The sequence below is a fragment of the Pristiophorus japonicus genome, chromosome 14, assembly GCF_044704955.1.
Source record: "Pristiophorus japonicus isolate sPriJap1 chromosome 14, sPriJap1.hap1, whole genome shotgun sequence".
Classification (NCBI taxonomy): Eukaryota; Metazoa; Chordata; class Chondrichthyes; family Pristiophoridae; genus Pristiophorus; species Pristiophorus japonicus.
Window position 1 is genome coordinate 149690580 of NC_091990.1, and position 5441 is coordinate 149696020.

Below are 5441 nucleotides of genomic sequence, written 5' to 3' on the forward strand. Positions count from 1 at the left end.
TATTAGAGCATCTGAAGACATAACAGGAAACTTTCTTTTCCAATATGAAATGCCCTATAAAAATGCAAGCATTATTTATTACGACACACAAATAAGAAAGGGATAAAAATCCCAGCTTCATGCAGAAAGCTATGGGCAGAAGTGGAAAAGTTAAACTTCAGAATGTACAGTTTGTAACACTGCAGACAATAATAATATGTGCTGACTATCCTCAGTAGAAATATAAGGCCCAATTTTCCCCAACCCCCTTTTTCAGCGCACTTATTCTAAATGCGCCAACATTGCATGCTGGAAACGGTGCCCAAAAAAAGTGGCCCCATCCTGCCCGCTCTGCCGAGTCTCTGGTGTCCCAGCATGGCGTACATTGTGCAGTGGGGGGACAGAGCAACAGCCCAGCACAGAAAACACTGCCGGCAGCTGCGCGCATGCGCAGTGAAGTCTGCGCGTATGCTCCTCGCCCTCCCAGTGTGTCCTGTGGGCTGTGAGCAGGACCCGATGCTCGCAGCCCCTATCCCCGGCCGAGTGGCCTCCCGCACAGGCCGGCCGGTCGGCCCACTGACTTCCCGGGCCGAGGTAGGACTTGAGTTTTATTTTTTACTTATTGATGGTTGTGCTTTGTTTAGTGAGGAGAGTTTTGATTGCGGGGAGGGGAGGAGGAGAGTTTTGATGGGGGGGGGGGGGGGACGGGACTTTTAAAAACAAACTCGTTTCTGGCTTTCTATTTTTTATTTGTTATTGATTGATTGCTTATTACATTTTATGGTTTGTTTAGTGCTTTGTAAGTCTTGGTGAAGGTCCTCTCAGCTTCCTTGTATTTTTTATTTGTTATTGAATGCTTATTTTTGTGCTTTGTTTAGTGCTTTGTAAGTCTTGGTGCTTTAAATGTCCTAACCTGCATTGAATTCTTAACTGCCCGCAATGTTTTTCAGAGCTGGCCACATACACTGACCTAAGACGATTTGGAGTAAGTTTTAGCTGGCCAAAGTGGCATAAATGGCCAAAATTGGCATAAGTGGCTGGGAACACCCGCTTTTGAAAAAAAAAACTCAACGAAAAAAAATTGTACCTAACTGAGTTACTCTGGAGCAAGTTTATTGGGGAAAATGGCGTTTTTTAACATACGCCAGAAAAATCAACTTACTCCAAACAAATTGGAGCAAGTCATGGCCAAGATTGGGGCCCATAGTACAGCCACATGGACTGACTCCCTACCAAGAAGTTGTGAGCATGAACGGCTGGAAATGGGGATTCCAATAAAACTTCTCTTCACATTACAGAATCCCAGGGCAAAGACTTCAATGGTACAACAATTAAACTGAAAAGAAAGGCGATGCATCTATGCTTTTCTGGTGCCTACATACACTACACTTTCTTGCTCATCCAACTAGTCCTCAGAAAAGCAAACGACAGAATGGATGTTATTCTGTTTTCTCTATGGTAAAGACTATTTGCTCTTTTCAAACCTGCTGGAGATTGTTCAAATAACTATTAACAGGGAAGATTTTTTATACCTGAATATTTAACTCCCTATTCAGTGATCTATAATGTACCCCCAATATGGTAACATATCCCCTATTATTTCTTAACTTCACCTGGAACACCATCAATAAAAAAACATGGATGAAATCATGTCTTTAATTCTCTCGTCTGACAAAATGTTTTACAGCGATGAATATTGCATGGGCACGGAAATCTTGAGCTGAGCGAAAGAACTGTAGTATGTCAAGGAAACCACTCTGAACTAATATCCAGCAGATAATTTCATTTAAGTGTCTTGCTTATTTTTCAGAGAACTTTCATAACTCATTTCAACCTGACGAATCACACTCAAGTCACAATTTCTGTATCTTGTCTACTAGTTATGACACTGAATGATCTAAATAGTTATGCATTTAAGCTCAAGAGAATAAACTGACAGTAAGTTAATCAAATACAATGACAAATTCTGTTAAAACATTCCATTATAACTATATGTTCCAAGTAAATTTGGAAATAATCCAAAATGAATATTGGGGGTTGGGTGGGGGCGGGGGGGGGAGGGTGATCCATTCATTATACTGCAATAGATGCAGGACTCATCTACAAGTATACACTGGCTAGAAGCTAGAATCGTTTTCGAAGCAAGCTTCAAAATATAACTATGAAGAAACAAAATTACAGCTGTCCTAAATATGCTTAATTTAGGACATCTCCAGGATTTGTTTATATACTCTGTTTGAAAAATTGCAACCATTTTAGCTACGTAAACAACTCATCGCTCTATTTACCTTCTGGAGCCCAAGGCTCTAGAGTTCTAATGTATATGTTCAGCTGTAGCAACTGCACGCTTCTTATTTATACCACATACTTTCAACAGACAGTAAGCATGTGTATACACTGCACCTAAGAATTTAAGGAAGTTATTTAGAAATCCAATTCCTGACATAGTTGTTCTAGGACAAACCTAGGGCTAGGACAAAGGTTATTTTTCAAAAACTTGTAAACACTTTGCAAAGCCTTTTTACGAAACATATAAAACATACATTGAGCACAAAAACAACTAGAGAATTTCACCAAGTATTTGCAAAAATTATCAGGCTAATGAAGTTCCAAGTGGATAGGCTGAAGAAAATCATCCCCATCTCCCTCAAAGGTTTAGAATAAACTAAATTACATGCTGTTTTTTTTTACATAATCCCCAAAGTAGGATTCATGTACAAGTTGTATGTTGGTAACAATGGTATCAGTACTTTTTCCTTCCTTCCTTTATCGATGCTTTTAATGTTTATCTAAATTAATGCTTACTCCATTTTAACATTAATTTATATTCATGTATCATAGGAAATGTTGCACTGCCCTCAGAATGAAAATGAATTTTAAAAAACTGCAGAAACCTTTTACTCAACAGGTTTTGTGATATCCACAGCATTGCTTTTTAAATATAATTATTGATTCAGACATATATCAGCTGTTTGAGTGCAAGTTAGTGTTTGTACCCGACATTACTCTCTCACCCCTGGGTATAAACCTTGTGCTGCAAGGGAATTCTTTGTCTTGAGATAAATCAGAAATTTCCACGGAGCACACTGAGGGGAAGGTCGAGTGTGTCTTTGAATGGGGGGCGGGGGGAATGCCTCTGAACTGCGGAGCATTAGAATAAGGAAAATCGCTGAACTGGGGTAACACTTTGGATCGTTTCTGAACCGTGGGGAGGGGAAATTAGAGGGGGAGAGTGCTTCTGTCAACTGAGATAGAAAATTAAAAAGAGTATTCTTCTGAACTGGGAAGAATGGGAAGGTGGGAAATACCTGTGAACTGGGAGGGGAGCTTGTGAGGAAAAAAACATCTTTGTGAACTGCGAGAGGTAGAGATGTTTCTGGAGAGAAGTAAAGAATTAGAATGCCTTTTTTTTTAAAAAAAAGGTTCATTCCTGGGATGTGAACGTCGCTGGCAAGGCTGGGATTTATTGTCCATCCTTAGAAAGTGGTGATGGCCCTTCTTGAAATAACAGGGTAGTTTGCTCGGTCACTTCAGAGGGCAGTTAAGAGACAACCACGTCGACAATGTATGACTAGAGCCACTTACAGGCCAGACCAGGTAAGGATAGCTGGTTTCCTTCCGAAAAAGACATTAGTGAACCAGTTTGGGTTTTTAATGACAAACCGAAAGTTTAATAGTCATTCTTACTGAAACCAGTGTTTTTATTTGCAGCTTTTTTGAGAACTGAATTTAAATTCTCGAACTACCATGATGGGATGTGAACTTACATTCTCTGGATTATTAGTCCAGTAGCATAACCATTATGCTACCGTACCTTTGAACTGGGGGGAAAGAGGGTTAACGAGCAAGAATGCCTCTATGAAAGGCGAGAGCACCTCTGTGAAGTGGGGGAGGAGGGTGGAGAAAGATGATGAATACCGAGAGAGAAGTAATAGTTTAGTTGTTCTGTTGACTATTGATACATCCAAATGCAAGAAAAAATAACTTGCATTTCTATTGCCTCTTCGGGATGTTCCTAAATATTTTACAGGCTTACGTTTTGAAGTGAAGTTATTGGTAATGTGAGTAAAAATGGCAGCCAATTAGCACACAGCAAGGTTCCACAGACACTAATGAAATAAATGCATAGTTAAATCTGTTTTGGTGACATTAGTAAATGTTGGTCAGGACACTTATTCTTCATACAAGATTAAAACGTAAAGTGAGAAATAAAAGGTGTTTAAATTTAAGCAGAATACTTAAATTTTAGTGTAAAAAAACTATCTTTCAACGTTTGGTACAATTCTAAATTTGCTACCTATAGCCTACTCCCTGCCTCGGCTTTAAAACAAAGTCAGTTAAAACAATGTAATATTTTGCTTTTTGTTGGGATGATGAACTGTCAGAAATTTGCAGTTATTTTCAGTTAAGTATTTGCTTGCAATCTAATCAGATGGCTTTGAGTTGCCAGTTTTGGTTCAAAAGTTGATGTAGAATGAGTCTGAACAAAAGCTGTTTAGAAGATATAAATGTAGGTTTTTGTCTGTGAGTAAATTAAATAAGGAAATGGATAATTGCTGCTTGAGGGCACACAGGAGATGATGTGGCAGCACTAGTTAAAACAGAATTGTTGAGAAGCAATTGGGCTCTAGGCCCAGTTCCGTATATAGAACAGGACAATTTGAATTTATCAGCAATGCAATTTTAAAAGTAACTTGTAAAGTCTCAGTAAATAAATGCACCGCATGATGCGATGAACTGTACAGACCAGGAATGTCCCATTTTCGGTCCCTAGTGTGTCTGCCGAGTCAGCTGACTTCCCAACTTTGTTAGCATTCAATTTGCTGAAACTCCCATTTTCGAGAAATTCCGGATATGCAAGAAACTGAGGTCGCCCTTACAGCCACAATGTCATTAGGTTTGAACATACTTTGAAATATTTAAATAGTTATCAGAGGTAATATTATCGTCCGAATATTTCACATAATTACTGTTTTATTGAGATCTGATTTCCCTAGACTTCATACCTTTTATGATCTGGGTGATTCTCAATAATAGCAAATTTGTACTCCATCAAATTGCTCCCAAGTTTGCTTCAGGTTTGGAGTCTCTATTCAAACAAGTACCTCTGAAAGCCAATACGAGCTTGAGGGGATTCATTTGGTGATGTCAAAATGTAAGATGCACAAAACAGTTAGGTCATTTTTTAATCTTTACAATTATTTCTAACTATATTCCCAGAAGGAACAACCAAGTGGGAATGATGCCAGAGATGTTTCTATTCTTGTCCTTGCTAAGCATTGCTCTTTTGGACCCAAATTGCAAAAAGCCACAGTTTGAGCTCTGCAGTTTGGGTTGGAGACCACCAGTCAAGTAGAGATAGCACTTTGAACTGCCCTCAACCCTGTTTACAAACATAAGGACATAAGAAATAGGAGTAGGAACAGGCCCTCGAGCCTGCTCTGCCATTCAATCAGATCATG